The sequence below is a fragment of the Mandrillus leucophaeus genome, unplaced genomic scaffold (assembly GCF_000951045.1).
Source record: "Mandrillus leucophaeus isolate KB7577 unplaced genomic scaffold, Mleu.le_1.0 Scaffold57, whole genome shotgun sequence".
Taxonomy (NCBI): Eukaryota; Metazoa; Chordata; class Mammalia; order Primates; family Cercopithecidae; genus Mandrillus; species Mandrillus leucophaeus.
In genome coordinates this window covers 7,207,505-7,225,627 of record NW_012106141.1, presented here as the reverse complement: position 1 = coordinate 7,225,627, position 18,123 = coordinate 7,207,505, and the positions used below count along the sequence as shown (strand labels likewise).

Below are 18,123 nucleotides of genomic sequence, written 5' to 3'. Positions count from 1 at the left end.
ATATATAAAATCAAACTAATTGCCAGCCAAGTCAGTCATCCTCCTGGGATTATATAGAGTCCCAAGGTTAGCGTTCCTGTATTAGACTATTTCAATTTTAGGAAAATCATGACTGTGTGGGGAAACAATGACTTTAAAATGCTAAAATTAAAACGTATGCTTTAACTGGAAAAAGAAAAAAAACCCATTGCATTGTTTGTTTGCATACCAATTATACCTAACTAAAGCTAGAAGGAAAACAAAAACAAAAACAAAAACCTCTGCTCACAAAGGGTTGGTGATATTTAAATGAACGGATCGGATTCTCTCAGGAATTTTACCAGAAATATAAGAAGAATAAGGCAGTTGGAGATAGGGAGAAAAGTGGACAGGGAGAGAAAAAATTATAGCTAGGACATTTTAATAACTGAACTCTTGAATAAAGATCTAAAACTCTTACCACCACAGCCCCTAGTGACACCATGTGTCTTCAACTCCCTGATCCCTAGTTATACCTTGGTACCTATTATCAGATTTCTAGAAGATTCCAGCTCTCTTAATACCATTTGAGTAATAATGGCATCTGCTGAACACATACTCTGTGCTCTGTGCTGTGGGCTTTCCACACTATCTCATGTAGTCTTCACTAGAAAGTGCTGAGGCAAGAATCACTATCCCCATTTTTATAGCTGAAGAAGCATCTCTAAGAAGTTGGCTTACCCAAAGTCATAAGCTGTTGTGGGCAGACCTGAGACTGCAAAAGTCTGTGCTGTTCCTATTTTCTTAAAATGAAGCCTCATTACCCCAGTTGGCCTGGGTGAGGCTTTTTTCCTTATAACCTGAAACAGAGTTATCTTTTTCAGTGTCTAAGTATTAGTGCCAGTAATTAAAAAGCAATGGCTTTTTAAAAAATTATATGCAAAGTTGTATCCAAAATGTCAAATTTTGGGATATATAGAGAGAGCAAACTGATCTTCATTTATGTCCCTGTGATATAAAATATAAATTTAGTAAATGAACTTTGGTGAAAGATTTAAACACAAGCAATAAAGCATGTACTCATTAAATGTACCACACAATGTGATACATAAATATCAAGCCATACGAATAAATTAACAAAATTACTCTATAGAGAACTCTTCCCACAGCACGTTATTCCTGTAATAATTACTAAGATTTACTGAGCACTTACTATGTGCCAAATGACGTGCTAAGCACTCTGCGTGTATTATGTCATTTAAACCTCACTATGGGACAAACAGTAAAATAACCCCAGTTTACAGATGTGGAAACGGAAACTCGAAAAGACCAAATAGCTGGTTAGCTATGTTAAGAGTTTGGCGTTTTGGGGGGGATTGTTTTTAGAGCTAGTTTGTTGTTTGTTTGTCTGCTTTGGTTTTGGTGTTTGTTTGGTTTTGAGATACGGTCTCCCTCTGTCACCCAGGCTGGAGTGTAGTGTTGCCATCTTGGCTCACTGCAGTAGAGGCAAGTTTTAAATGCAGGTATGTCTGCCTCTAGAGGGCTTGCTCTTAACTACTCCAAGCATCTTGATTACAGCAGATACCATACTATGTCGTGATAAATTATTTGAAGGTCTGTCTTCTACTGTGTTCCCAACTTCAAAGTATTTACGTCCTTTCCTTTTCACTTGTCCCTCCTTGCCCAGGATACAGTAGGAATATGATATTAATATGAATCAACTAACTGATCTATTAGTAACACAAGACTTAGATCAATAATCATTCCTGTTGACTCAAGACTATTGACTGAATTTTGCAAGGTGATGAATTATCTCAGGAAAAAAAAAGAGAATCCAGAAAGCTTAACCTCAGTTTAGTTACAAAACTCAAACTACAATCAATTCCCAAACAGGAGACTGTTGAGTTTTTAGCTTCTTATTAACAGATTAATTTGTGGCAATTCTGTGCCACTCAAAGGAAAGAGAAAAAAAAAAACTGAGCATCTCTGAAAATCTCTCATAAAAATTATCTGTAAATAACAAGAAAGATGTTGAAATATTAACGCCTCCTCCATGAGCACATCAAAATGCTCCCTCTGCCACCTTCCATCTGCTTGCCTGCCTCATCCAACGTGAGCACAGCCCCATTCTGCTTTCAGCTTCTCTTGGATGTCTAAAAAGACTGGGCCAAAAATTTTTTCAGCACGCCGGAAAGTATAATCCTCACATTTCAGACACATTTAGATACCCTAATTTAAAATACAGTGGAAAATAGCATACTTGTGGGCTGTTCCTTGCTATAGTTTAAATGCGTCCCTCACAAAATTCATTCCTCTGTTAAAGTCATATGCATAAACTTCACTTCTAAATGGAAGTAACAACAACAATAATAGCAGCTAACACTTACATAGCATTGTTCTAAGCACTCTATATATAGTGATTCATTTAATCACCCTGTGATACTACTCTTATTAGCACCATTTTATAGGGTAGAAAACTGAGGCCCAGAAGGATTTGGTGACTTTTCCAAAGACACCGGGTTGGTGAGTAGCAGAGCCAGGACTTGAAACCAGAGCTCTGAACTCCAGATTCTATATTCTTAACCACTGCACCAAACTGCCCAGGAGGCTTCAGCCACTAACTAGCTTTAATCCTTTCTTCTCCAAGATCCATGGTTGTCATATTGCAACAGAAAAAAAGCTGGAGGGTGAGTGTGGTTGATTGAATACTGGCCCCAAAAAGCATATGTCCAAGGCCTAACTCCCTGAACCTTTGAATGTGACCTTATTTTTTAAAAAGAGTCATTGCAGATATAATTGAAGTTAAAGATCTCAAGATGAGATCAACCTGGAATTAGGACAAGCTCTAAGTCCAATGACGAGTGTCCTTATAGAAGAAAGGTAGAGGGAGATTTGACACACTGATACACACAAAGGAGAAGGTGATGTGAAGACAGAAGCAGAGACTGCAGTGATGCATCAACAAGCCAAGGGCTGCTGGCAGCCACCCAATGAAAAGAGGTATAGAATGTATTCTCCCTCAGAGCCTTCAGAAGGAACCAACCATGCCAACTCCTTGATTTCAGACTTCTGGCCTCCACAAACTCTGAGAGAAGAAATTTCTATTGCTTCAAGCCACCAAGTTCGTGGTAGTTTGTTATGGCAATGCTACGAAACTAATATAATGAGTCATGGACCCAAATCCTTGAGCAGAAATCCACATCCCCACTCTACAGATCAGGAAACTGAGGCTCAGAGTGAGGACTTCATTGACACACTGTCAAGCACACAACGGGTTTGTGGCAGAGCCAAGCCAGGCTCCAGGCCACACACTGGGTCTTTGGACATCTGGAATGACTCCTTCTTCAGTATCTCATATCTACCACCTTGAGAGACATAATTATGCAGTGTTCACAGATGGGCACTTTCGAGTCCAACCACCTGGGTTGGCTTCCATGGTTGGACCATTTGTGAGCTGTATACCCCAAATTTCTCATCTGTAAAACAGGAACAAAAATGACACCCACATGACAGTGTCATTATAAGGAGTAAGTAAGTCAATACATGTGCCTGGTATGCAGTAAGCTCTCAATAAATGTTAGCTATTACTATTATTTTATTCTAATATCTACTTAATTATTGATAAAGGGTAAACTATAAAGTCAGGAATATGGCAGTGCCTAGAAAAAAACAGATAGACATATTAACAGGATTTATCTTTATAGGTGGACATTTGTGACAAATGCTATTAACCAATTTCTTATGTGGGGGTTGGACATCAAGAGGTAATATCTATCACCCTCAACTTACACCTCTTAGCCAGTCCTTATTGGTCCTGATGGAAAAAGGAGTGCCTAATATGACTGGCCAGAGACCAGGACACTGACTGGGACATGCTGTGCTGGTGGACAGGGTCACTGTAGTGCAAAAGGCCCACAGTTGTGCCCCTCACTCCAAGTTGTGGACCCGAACAGGGCAAGCCAGCCCCGAGCCTCCCACCTTCATGCTCTGGCTTGGTGACCACTCCTGAAAACACTACTTCCCCAGGCAGCACTGCCATCCACCCAGTATTCCAGCCTCTCAGGACAGGGCCTTGCCAAGCCACCTTTATTCTTTCACTTCTGGGCATCCACGTGGTAAGCACACTGCAGCTTCCTCTCTTGCTAACCTGATCTCCCCCTGAGCACGGTGGCTGCATGGGGTCAGTGTGCAGCAGGTATGGCCATCTTGGGTCCTGGGAATGGAGGGAGTAGTAAGCTTCCTCGCCTAATCAAAAAATTCCTGCATGGAAGGACACTGAGCCCATCCTCAGAATTAATAAACTCACACTCCATCTTCCATTTGACTACTGGTCCCTAAGTGCATAGTCCCCTTGGTCAGCCACTGGGGAGAGGAAAAAGAACAATGGCATTCAGACACCAAAACCCCACCCAAACTCCTAACAAATTCATATTACCTTCTGATGGAAAATGTGTATCATAAGCTATATTTTTTCAAAGAATAATGCTCATTGCACAATGCCCTCTGATTTACTGAATTTCCTAACACCCTTCTGAATGATATTGCAGGTTTGAAGAAAAACAAGAACATGAAACACCTCGGGAAATTTCTCCCCCAAACCAAATAACCATCAATCTGTTGTTGTGGTTATTCTGCTTTAATTATAGCACTGGGCCTATGCACACACGTGCACCCATACAAACCACAGCCCTTGTCTGATCTCTTCTACCCCAATATAAAATCCAAGGTAGTTGCTGGAATGAAGCTAAATACTACTGGAATTAACAGTGTCCTTAGGAAAGGCAGGGTTGGGATGCTGATTTCATCACAATTCTGCCTGTACTTCTTCAAGGAAGTTCAAGAACCATGAGCAGCTGTAGAAATCCAAGTCATCAGAAAAGCAAACAAAGGCAGCTCCTCCCCTGCAAAGCATGTTCCCTGGAAGGGCCTCTGCATCTGCCTTCTTAGCATAAAGTGGTGGTGGCACCTTAATCTACTGAGAACTTTTCTGCCTTTCCTATTGTTCCACTCTAGGCCAGGCACCAGACTTTCATCATTATCCATAATCATGTCAACTCTCTTTGACTTTTGAGAATTAACCAATGCCTGCTACAACTTACTATTTTCTCCTTCCCCAGATATCCAAAATGAGGTCCTTTCATATTTTCCAGTTCTGTGGGGGTAGCTCTCAAATTCCTTGAAGTCAAGAGAATTATTAAGATGTTCCTTCTGGTTGGGCACAGTGGCTCACACCTGTAATCCCAGCACTTTGGAAGGCTGAGCGGGGGAGATCACGAGGTTCAGGAGATTGAGACCATCCTGGCTAACACAGTGAATTTTTTAGTCTATATTAAAAATACAAAAAAATTAGCCGGGTGTCGTGGCACGTGCCTGTATTCCCAGGTACTTGGGAGGCTGAGGCAGGAGAATCGCTTGAACCCTGGAGGTGGAGGTTGCAGTGAGCCAAGATCGCGCCACTATACTCCACCCTGGGCAACAGAGCAAGACTCTGTCTCAAAAAAAAAAAAGAAAGAAAGAAAGAAAGAAAAAGATGTCTCTCTCTCTCTCTCTCTCTCTCTCTCTCTGCACCCCCCACCCCCACCCCACCAGGTACAGTCAGAGTTTTCACTTAGGACTCTAAGACCAAACGACATCCATATTTTACCAACATCTTGAATTTTAAAATGTTCTTCATTTCACCTTTGAACTAAAAATGTACATCTATCAACCAAGGAGTGGACCAGAGGAACACGGAGAGACAACGTCCTACATAAGGTAAGCAGCAATGCTTAGCTCCAGCTCACTGGGCTCAGGGCTACCAGATCTTCCTGGCATTAAGAGAAATGAAGAAATGCAGCTTTTTACATGAAGTCTTCCAATTTTCAATCTTAACAACTAATTCCCCGGGTCACACAGCCAACTTGTAGCAGAGCCAGAACTGGACCTAGGCATCCTGGCCTCATGAGCTCAAGAGGCCTTGGCTCTGTATGTATTTGTACATTTCATTCAACAACTATATACAAAACAACTGCTATATTCAGGAATGTTATTTTAATGAGTGGATGAATGGATAGGTAGACAGATGGGTATACACCCTAATATTTATTAAGGAATGAAGGGAGAAAGCAAAATATAATTTCCAAATTTACAAAATATTTTTTAAAAACTGAGACAAAATATTAACTCTATAACTATCGTTTTCTTCCTAAAATAATTTTATTTGTAATTGACTCTGAATAGGGAATAGATCACATAGTCCGAATGCTGAAAGTAAGGGAAATATAGAAATTGTATTTAAGCCAAGGCATCTGCCTCTCAAGAAAGCCATGAGTAAGGAAGCACTGTAGCTTTGGAATCCACAGGTAAAATCTTTTCTTGGATTATTTAAGAACAACCTCTTTTCCCCTCTGCACTCTTGGGAGGATAGGGTATATTTTTGCAGCATTTCTATCGGGATGGTAATTAGCATAGCTGAGAAATGCCATCAACAGCAAAAGTAAAATTAGCCTTTACTTGTAAAATTTCCTCCTGGGGAAATGCTGGTAGCTCCCGTCTCCACCAAGCATGGTAATGGGCTTGCTGTGTCATCCCATTGCAAGCAAATCACCCCATCAGCAGCGCTTGAATAGAACCACCAGCACATCAAATAGGACAGCCAACACAAATACTTTTGCCTGCTTCAACTACACCTGCCTCACCCTAGCCTCATGCCCTCATCAAATCGCACTCATGAGTCATAACAGCATTGACTTTCTTTTGTCACCAAAGCACTCTTAATTTTCCTGAAAATTTTTGAGTGACTTAGAGTCATGACAGGTTTTAACCAGGTTGAGCCTTGGAAACAATTGTATTCAGTATGATGATGCAGCAGGCAAAACTGAGGTCCAGGCAAAGGAGGTGATTTGGCCAACATCACATCTAATTTGGCATCAAAGCCAAGTTAACTTAATTCCTAGTAGGGGCTTTCTCTTTTTGATATACCAAGCAGTCTTTTTAGGTTAAAATATACATCTACTCCACACCTACTAATGTCTCTTTATCTGGACTTTCTCTGACCACCTCCTCCTGAAGTTTGAGGAACAGAAACCTCACCTCCTGCCCAAAGCTGATCTGTCTCCCTACTCTTCCAGGCTTGGTTCCACCAATAGCCCCTCTTCATACTGGCCCATTCCCTACAAGTTAAAACTATGGTCAACTATGTCACACATAGAAGGCAGGGAGAGATTCCCCAAACTATGCATCTTGTTCAGTTACCACCCTTCAAAGCTAACCTCCTTGTAAGAAGAGTATAAAAAGCAACATTAACACTTCCAAGCCACTGCAGCCCCAAATCCACCCTAACCATGCCATGATGATGTTCTGGCAGAGGCCACAAGAATGCAAATTCCACCAAACCCACCTCCCTACTCAACATCACCACTTGGATGAATAAGGCTTTGCCAACAACAAAATATGATTTACGAAAAAACAAAAACAAAAACAAATAAAACAACTCCTGATCTCTCTCTACACTGAAGCTGTTTTACCCCTTGGTCTCCCCCAGTGGCTCAAGACTCCTTTTAGTACCCCCACAAGAATGAAAGCTCCATACAGGCAGGAAGTTTTTTCTATCACTCTACCCTCAGCACCTAGCTCAGCACATGGTTCCATGTTTATTGACTTAATCCATTTCAGTCATTCAGTCATCATCTTGTTTGATGTGCCACATGGGGTGGCACCAGTGAGCTTGCCCGTAGACATATCTAAAGGCCAGTGCAGAGATCTGAGTTAGAGAACTTGACTAGGGGGATAATTTCTTTGGTACAAACTATTAAAGTGTCGTTATAAGAGTCTTAGCTGGCCAGATATTATGCAGCAGATGGATTCTGTAGACTGAGATGAGCAAAACAGGCCAAAGTTTATAAAAACCAATCAATCAAACATCTCCTCTGAGTCCTCATGTTTCTAGCTGGTTGGATTAATATGTATAGTTAGCTAGATCTGGAAACCATGTGATCTTTCTTTGAGCAACATAAGCATCTGCCTTTTCTGAGGATTCAGATAATAGTGTTTACTAGAAAATCACCCTCATCTTTTATTCTATTACTCCCTATAATGGCACTGAATTTATATTTTCCATCTCATGCTGTGGGACATATTTCAATGTAGCCTACCAGAAAAATGTAAAATGAGTCTTTCCTTTTTTTTTTTTTTTTTGCACAAGAAAGGTCTGGCTGTGGCCCAGAATTGTCCAGGGCAGCCATATGAAAATTAACACAAACTGGCTTGGATGCAACTATGGGAGTCAATACCTAGGTCAAGAAAACTCTCCTAGCCATTCCTAAGCAGCTCATCTGAACTTGGTTTCAAGAGTGAGGTATTCTAATTCCACTGACTCTATAAAGGGGAAAGAACAATAGGATAACTTAAACTATTACCACATCTATTTTACAGGTAAGGAAAGTGAGAGAGATAAAGTTAACCAAAGTCTCAGAGCTAGAAAGGAACCTTAGTAATCCATCTCCAAAGCTGGTGCTCTCAACCACCATCAAAGAAAACAAAGCAGGAACCCAGAGGTAGGCTCCACTAACACCATGTTGCCAGTTCTGCTCACAGAAACTCTTTGAATAGGCAGCATATCAGACGCAAAGGTAAAAACTAGCGCTACTAGGATTACAATGTAAGCATCATGTAGTAATGTCACTACACGTCCTACAATGAGGGTAGGAAACATCTGATAAGTGTTAAGTAGGGTTCAAGATTGGCACCAAGTTGAGACTATCTCATTTAGGTTCACCAGAGGTACTGAATAAGATTTGGAAAGGGGCCAGGTGCAGTGGTTCATGCCTGTAATCCCAGTCCTTTGGGAGGCCAAGGTGGGAGGATCATTTGAGGCCAGGAGTTCACGACCAGCCTGGCCAACATAGCTAGACCCCGTCTCTACAAAAATAAATAAAAATTTAATAAAAAAAATTAGGTGAGCATGTTGGTACACGCCTATAGTCTTGGCTACTCAGGAGGCTGAGGAAGGAGGATTGCTTGAGCCCCAAAGATCAAGGATGCAGTAAGCTATGATTGCCACTGCACCCCAGCCTCGGTGATGGAGCAAGATCCTGTCTCTGAAAAAAAAAAAAAAAGAATTTGGAAAGGGGATGACTTTCTTTTACATGGGCTTCAAAGTTGTTTAATTCAGAGTCCTTGCCTGTCCTAAGATCCCCTGTGTACCCAGAGCTAGACGCTCCATACTACAGTCAACCCTGACACTGGAGACTGACTCTGGAGTTAGTCTGCCTGGGTTCAACCCTAGCTTTGCCACTTGCTAACTGTAACTTTTTGACAAGTGACCTCTCCTCTGAGCCTTGCTTTGCTCACATAAAAAAAATACATATAATAATAACAGTACCTATTTCATAGGGTCATTATGTGGATTAAATGAGATACCATATATGAGGCCTTCGGCATTATTTCATTTAGGGAAGTACTTTACAAACCATACTGATTGTTTATTATTCTTACTGATCAGGGAAACATATTGTAGTTAGGTGGGTACACTAAATGGGAAAGTGAAGTGATTCACAGACTTTACATGCTTGCCTGAGAAAGGCAGGGGCTCAGGTCTTCCCCAACTCCCCCACCCCAAACACTTCCAGAAGCCATACACTGGCTGGATGTTAGGAGGATACTGTGCCCACTCTCCTCGACTCTGGCTAGGCTTCTACAGAAGACAGAGAGAGGTCACATCAATGGCTCTTCCAGAAAGGTAAATAAACTAGGCAAGAAGCTTTCTTCCCTAGACCAAACTTCATGCTCACATCAAGCTCCAAGGTGGAGTCAACTACCCATAACCAACAAGGTATATCACTACTGCATTCCTTATTCACAGCCTACATAGAAAATGGAAATGGGCCTCTAATGATTTTCACAAGATGGTAAGGGGACAGAAAGGGCACTTTATACTTCTTTAGTGGCTTCTTCACCCCTTGGCATATAACTGGGAACATGGTAGGTACCCAATTAACCCTCACTTGATAATTCACCAAAATCATTCATTCCTTGCTCTATCACAAATGCCTACAGCATAACCATTTGCAGTATGAAATTTGAGTTGCAATTACAAATAAGTGAAATAGAATTGTCAGAGGTAAACTTGGAATTTTCATACCCACAGACAAGCATAATGAACAAAAAGTCCTTAATGAAAATATTTAAAGATGTGCTTTACTATGACACCTAATGCTATGCAAACTCTTTCAAGGTAACTTATTCCTGAAGGTAGACTAAAATCCACCACCTCCAGTATAATGTATCTGAATACATTTAGTAAATGCAGTACAGTCCATCAGCAAGTTTCTACCTTACCAAGTACATACCCTTTATCACCAAAATCCTGGCACATGCCCCCTATTTCTCAGCACAAACTGAATAGCAGTGAACTGAAGACATGTCTCATATTACCAAAAGCTCATTTGTTTCACTAATCACTGGGAACTACTTACTCCCAATACATGTGCAACATTTTATGAAGTGGTAATATCTAGACAGAGGATCTTGATCTAAATATCCTGAGATGCCCTTCAAGTTAGCAGTAGGGATGAGGAAGTGAAATGTTGTGTACAATTCAGGTTATGCACACCTTTCTAGGGAAAATTATGACGTTTTCATCAGCTCTCAAAGAGTACATGGCTTCCCAAAGGTAAAAATCCCAAAGAGAAGTTAAAACTTTTTGAGAAGGCAGTTTTATTTATTATTTAGTACATTTCTAAATTTAAGCAAGTTCTAAATCTGGCCATCATGTGCACTGTCCAACTCTTCATCTCATAGATTTACTGATTTCTATTGGTCTTAGGATTCCTTGGAAACTTTTATATTATTTCACATGGATATTTTAGAAAGCTTTTCCAAGGGATGAATCAGTGAATTTTAATTTCTTTCCATTCCTTCTCAGATAATATGTACTCACGAGCCAATCGTTTTTAGAACTTAAATGGTTATATTTTTTTTTTTTTGGGGGGAGACAGAGTATTACTCTGTCACTCAGGCTGGAGTACAGTAGCATGAACACAGCTCACTGCAGGCATGATCTCCTAGGTTCAAGTGATCCTCCCACCTCAGCCTCACAAGTAGCTGGGACCACAGGCACACACCACCACACCTGGCTAATTTTTTAGTAGAGACAGGATCTTGCCATGTTGCCCAGGCTGGTCTCAAATTTCTGGGCTCCAGTGATCCTCCCGCCTCTGTCTCACAAAGTGCTAGGATTACAGGCATAAGCCACCATGCCTGGCCCAATTATACTTTAAAATGGAAACCACCAAATTATTACTCACTTCTAAAAGTGTACAGACCCTAATTAGTACCATTTTCCCATCCACTTTGGAGACCAAAGTCTCCAATGAAACTACAGGAATTTATAGAAAGGGGAGAATTTGTTTTAATTCCATCAAAGATGCACTCTGATAGTATATAAAAGCGCCAGGTGGGTCTACTATGGTAAAATAACATGAATTGATCCTGGTATTGGTCAATATAACTTCCAGAATTTCTCTAGGGGGCACAATAAAGGTAAGGAGTGAAGAAGTGAGTGTGGAGGTTAGAGATTCCAGGAGGCTACTGAAGTTGCTATTGAAATGGCTAGTTATAGACAGAGGTTAACTAGTTATAGACAGAGGTTAACAGAAGCTAACTATTCAGACTATAAAAGTCTTTCTGGATTGCTCTTGGTCCTCCTAATACTAGAACTAAGGCAAGCTTCTAACTACATGTTGCACAAGCATATTTCCCAGCAATGGCTGTCCTTTCCTCCTCACCACCTTACCCACACACTCCCTTGCTACAGAATCTACTCATCATGCCCCTTTCTCAGAGAGACCTTTTCCATAACTCTGCTGAGGGGGCGTGGATGTGTGACTCACTCCCTTGGCCACAGCTGACTGGACCTAGAAGAGACTAGACCCAAGCTAGGTCAATTGTATTATTGGTTCACTGAATTTGAAGTCGCAACAGCATAACTCTAGGCTGTCCCTGGTGAGCACTTGAATGAAGAAAATACACATGCTTTCCCTGAGTGCCACTTTTTCACAAGAGATATATAAAAATAGATATTAAGAGAGAAAATAAGAGTGACAGAGATGTGTATGTATATATAGGAGAGACAGAGCAGAGACAGAGATGGAGACTGGCTTTGTTCATATTCCTCATCATCTTCCAACTGACCCCAGATTCCCACTCCATGTGACACCTTGGCTGCCCTACTTACCCTTAATGTCTAGTAGGTATCCTTATATGCTCCCAGCAAATCCCTCTTCCCTACTTATTTTTTCCTTAAACTTGAATGGGTTTCTGCTACTTGCAACCATATTCTCCCTTAAATGAGGGAGAGTGAATAAATTAGTAAATAAATGGTCTGGATTCTCAAAAAGAACAAAAAAGAGATTTCACAGGGGAAAGTTGCTGGCAGAGGCAGAAATCAGAAAGGATGGGACCCAAGAGAGGAAGATCTGATTTTGAGACACAAGATGTGGAACAAAAGACAAAGCCTGCATAGTGTATCACCTCAGTGAGGTCAGAAACCAACTGAGATGGAAGCTGAGAGGTGCCTATTGAAGGCCCCCTGGGCTAGGAGGCCAGCGAGGTACTCTGAAATTCCTGAAGGTGGAGGTAAGGACAGGAGGAGTTCTATTAATGAGACCATCCTCACTGAAGTCCAGTAACCCAAAGTAAAGAGCTGCCCTGTCCCTGAAGCTCTGCTCTTGTAGATTCAGGGAATTTGTCAAAGTCACAACCACCTGAAAGGATCTGCCAGGCCTTTAATGAGCATCCTGAGAGATAATCTCCCTCATTCCTCTGCCACCTGTGGTTTTAATTTTCCAGCCAGTCCTGGAGTTGCTTCCTCCCATCCTTCTGGATGGCTTTCCAAGACAGGAGTGCTCCTTTGGCATTCTCTTCTGCTCATTTACTTGACAAGAATGTGTTTGCTACCTCCTGCTGGTCCTCCCTCCTCGCCTGTTTCTTGCTTCCTTCTTTGTTCTTGCTCTCTGTCCTTTCTGTATACCTCTTTGACAGTATGCTTAAGATGCTGTCAGGCAACACGCTGCTTCTTCTACTCTATCTTAGTGCTTCCATTTCAGTACCAGATTCCTTGGTTTTCAAGCAAGTTTGTTGTTTTTCCCTTCATGACAGTAGAAAGAGCACAATTTTAAAGCTAAGCATACCTGAGATCAAATCCCAGCTCTATCGGTGAGGCCTCAGGCAAGTCACTCAATCTCTCTGTGACCTGTTTCTCTTCCATAAAATAGAGATGCCATGTGTCTTGCAGGGCTGTTGAGCTCACACATGGAAAGAAACTAGCAAATTCTTGGCACATAGAAGGTGCTCAAAAATGCTTACTTCCCCTCCCCTTTTGTCAGACATGGACAAAAGCCACCATAAAGTCAGTGAAAGTGTAAAGAAATTATAGTTTTATAAAATAGGTTTATTTCCTTTATGAGTTTTCCTTACAAGATTGACACCTATTTACCAAATGTCTACTTCTAAAAGAATTCAAGATATTTGAAGATTCATGATTACTAATCCATAGTTGGAAGAATACATTTTAAAAAGACATCATTGACAATTCATTCTTTCCCACACAATGATGAATCATATTTTAGTTTTTATACCATCATTTTTACAAAAATACATGCATTTTGATCATCAGTTCACAAAGTGAAGGTAAACCATTGAGTGAAGGCAAAGCATGATATGCAAAATGAAGTTATAGTAATCGTCTAGTTAACTCAGTTTCTCAACTTTGTATCCACCGGCATTCTGAGCCAGACAACATCAGGGGCTGTCCTGTGCATTGTAGCATGTTTAGCAGCATCACTGGCCTCTACTCACTAAATGCCAGTAGCTACCATCCTCCAAGTTGTAACAGTCAAAAATGTCTTCAGACACTGCCAAATGTCCCCTGGAGAAAAAAACGCCCACAGTTGAGAACTACCAAGTTAACCTGATCAATGTATGGAGCCAAACCAGACAGCGCACGCCCAGCCATGGGCTTGTAAGATGAAAAGTAGCTGCCTCGATCTTTACTTCTCACCAGATCTACAAAATGGCTGTATGTCACTTACAAGACACAATCAAGCGCTGGCTTCACAGAGAAACAGAAGAAATTGCACGCGCCAGAATTCAGTTGTCAGACTGCCCCAGGTCTTGGCTGCATGCCCTCGCTCTACCTAAAAACCTACTTCCCAAACTTTTGAAATGCTTTCCAAAGCTTTCAGAACCTGACCTTTACAGCAGCTTTATCTGTGTGTGTCTGTGAAATAGATTTACAATTTTCTATATTCCTGTGAAGCCAAACCACTTATTGAGTCCAAATGCCAACTGGGGGTGGTGGGAATTTGCACACAGATGTCAGTGGACTCTGAAACAACAACACAAGAGCTCCACCTGCAACTAATTATAGAAACTGAAATTGTGTTCTGGCCAGAAGAGGCCACATTCAGAACCCACCCCATCTGCTTTGGCCCATAAAATCGCTCTGTTACTTTTCTGCTGTTAATATAGACTTGCCTCTTAAAATTCTCTAAGGATGCTGTCGATAGCCAACAACAGTGAATATTTTGGAGGTGAATGTTTTAGGGGTGACCACTCCTCCTGTCTTTCCCTCTTGGAGCTTGGTTTCAACAAGTGCCCTTGGCACAGGTGAGACTAAAATAACCTATTCATTGAAACGCCCTGAAATGTTTTTTTTTTTTTTTTGGTAGCTTATGTGCTGCTGTAATCCCATCACCCAAATAAAGTAATCCAGAGAGAAAAATAGAAGATGGAAATCATTTAGGTCTCCCAAGGTCCAACACACAAGAATGTTTATTTTCCTACCATTATCCAAGTCTTTCAGAAGAAAACCTGGGAATAAAAATCTGTAAGGCCACTAATGTGGTACACATGGCTGATTCTAGGGCCGACTGCAAGAGATTACTGAGGCCAAAACCAGCTGACATCTGTGACAAAGATGTATAGTTCACTTCAAATCATTCTCCTACCTTCTAGCAAACAAAGAAACCAGCTGTTGGCTCTGTGCCATCTCATCTATCTTCAAAACCAAAAGAAGTTTTCACTCATCTATGAAAGGCATTTAAAATTGTAGTTTCCATCTAAGTAGGTCATCATCTAAGTCTGGACCAAAATTTTTCCAGCTCTCTGGAAAAGTAGAGAAAAGCTACAGTTCTCTGAAGAGCTAAGGAAGACTGTTTCAAGATGAGAAGATGGAGTCATTTTTTTTGTCCTTCTGAGATTTAGCATTCCAAGGTATGTTGTGGTGCTAAACTATATTATCCAGTTCTAAATCCGTGTGCCTATGTAACATTGGGGAAAACACACACAAGCACTCACACTTCAACTCGAAATTAAAATGAAACACCTTACACACAGATGCAACATATGATTGACTTCTTAAGTTCTCAGACTCCACTATGACTGATAAGCCCTTAAAACATTTGGAGAGCGGAGGTGACTAAGGACAGCTCAAGTCAAGGCAGTTGACATCTGTTTTTGTCTTGGAGCATCTGGTCCCACTTCATCCCAGTTCCTTTAGAGAACTGCTCCTCTCTCAACACCTGCGGTTCTAATAGGGTCACCAATCACAGTAACCTCTTCTCACATACCCGCCCCCACCATCCCCCAACCACACACACACACATACACACTCACCAAGTCCTGGAGGGAGGATATGAACAAGGCAGGATCAGAGTCCCTCCATGAACTTTCCAAGTGGGAAGGGAAGACATAAGGCTCTCTTGACCATTCAATTGTGACCCTAGGGTACTGGCAGCCAAGACTGCCCACCACACAAAGGAAAAAATGAGGCTCACACATAGACAGAGGCAGACATTGAGAACCAGAGATGAAGCGATGGTGAGAGACAAAGTCCTGCTACAGTTTAAGGCCCTGGATCCAGTAACCCCAAACTCCACACCTGATCCTTTCTGTAATTTTGTTACAAGAACTAATCAATTCCACCCCCCCACATGTTTTTGTTTTTGTTTTTGTTTTTGGCTTATGCAGGCTTTGAGCAGCATTTGTGTCACTACTTTGGAGTCTTGCCCAAATTAATTAGTAAGGAGGTTTCTTCATTTGAATGTGTAAGGTCCTTTAAGATTTCATTGAACCTCCCTGAAACATGCCATGGCTTGTTGGGGTGGGGGGAGGTTATCAGAACTGGCAATTACTATGAATAACAGTTATCAATTAATGGTTTCTGATGTTTTATCAATTGGTGAGCTGGAAGTAATAGAATGCCCAAACAACAGTGACTTAAACAACTCTGGGTTTCATTTCTCACATGACTAGACATCTAGAGGCAGGTCACTGCTGCTGTTGGTGCAGTCGCTCAGAGATGGCAGCTCACATGTCTCTGGACTTGTCTATTCCTTTCTTTCTTCGGCTTTTCTTTCATGCTTATAATGTGGCTGACACAGCTCCATCCATCACATCAACCCTCAAGACAGAAAGAAGTTGGGGAGAATTGCTGGTGATATTTGTTCCTTTATCAGGAAGGAAAAAGATTTCCTAGAATCCCCCAGATTTCCACTTGGGTTTCATTGGCCAGATACTTGAGGAAGAGGAGGAGGAGCCTGAAGCTAAGTCAGGATTTCTCAGACTTATACTAGTGGAAAGAAGGGAGCCTGAGAGAAGGTAAGGGAAAAGACAGGTGTGAGGAGTGACTACATCTGAGTCTCTAGCACCATCAGGATACTTTGGAAGGGCCAGACATGGAAGGAACCACATAGAAAGTGCTCATCCACCTTCACAGGTCTCCTTTAAGGTCTCACTTCCAGAGATGCTCCTGAAGCAGAGCAGCCTTTCCCAAAGTGTGGCCTTATACCCTTATTTCTAGGAATATTTATAATTTGTAACAGATGGGACTGTTGTTAAATATATGCATGTATATTCACTCCACTCCCCCTCTGCCTTGGCAGGGAGTAAATTTCCTCCACACGACTGACTTTGGGCTTGGTTACATCACACGCTTTAGCCAACAGAATGTTGGTGAAAATGATGAAAGCCAAGGCTTTAAACATGTTTGTGGGGTTTAGTTGTACATTTGGCATTTGTGATCCACCATGAGAAGATGAAGCCCTGAATAGCTGCTGTTCCGAGAAGAATGTGGAGACGTGGAAAATACCTAAACCCAACTTCCAGTTTAGTCCAACTAAGTTATAGCCAACCTGCAGATATGTGAGGGAGACAGATAAATGCTTGTCTTTTTAAGCCATAGGTTTTGAGATGGCTTGTTACACAGCATTATTGCAGCAGTAGCTGCCTAATACGTAGGTGCTTAGTTTAAGTTTTGGCAGAGCACAGTGGCTCACCCCTGTAATACTAGCACTTTGGGAGGCTGAGGCAGGTGGACTGCTTGAGCCCAGGAGTTCAAGACCAGCTTGGGAAACTTGGCAAAACCTCATCTCTACCAAAAAAAAAAAAAAAAAAAAATTAGCTGGATGTGGTGGTGTGCACTTGTGGTCCCAGCTACTCGGGGGCTGAGGAAAGAGGATCACTTAACCCCAGGGAGGTAAAGGTAGCAGTGAGCTGTGATCATGCCACTGCACTCCAGCCTGGGTCACACAGTGAGATTCTGTCTCAGAAAAAAAAAAAAAAAAGTTTCACAGTGGAATAAGATTAGAAAATTGGTGAATTAAGCAACTTTAATATATATCTTGTTTTTCGGGGGTTTTTTTGTTTGTTTGTTTTGTAGAGGCAGGGTCTTGCCATAGCCCCAGCTGGTCTCAAACTCCTGGACTCAAGCAATCCTCCTGCCTTGGCCTCCCAAAGTATTGGGATTACAGGCGTGAGCCACTGCACCCAGCCTAGTAAACATTTTTAACTGAAAGAGAGCATTTCATATGGTAATATGTTACATTAGTCTGCATATGTTATGGGTCGAACTGTGTATCCCTCCCCCCGAAAAAATACCAGTACCTCAGAATGTAACCTTCTTTGGAGACAGGGTCTTTACAGAGATCATAAATGAAGTCATTAGGGTAGACTCGAATCCTATATGATTGGTGTCCTTATGAAATAGAGAAATTTGGATGCAGACACAGTCACTCACAGAAGGCAGATGACGTGAGGACACACAGAGAGAAGGTGATCAAGCACTAGCCAAGGAAAGAGGCCTGGAACAGACCCTTCCCTCACAGCCCTCAGAAGGAAGCAACCTGC

The 18,123-nt window shown here is 41.6% G+C and overlaps 1 protein-coding gene across 1 annotated transcript in view; it reads right to left on the bottom strand.

The window, feature by feature from the left end:
* Window positions 1-18,123, bottom strand: part of ERC2 (ELKS/RAB6-interacting/CAST family member 2) — a 988,837-nt gene that overhangs the window by 929,945 nt on the left and 40,769 nt on the right. The gene's annotated exons all lie outside the window — the stretch shown is intronic.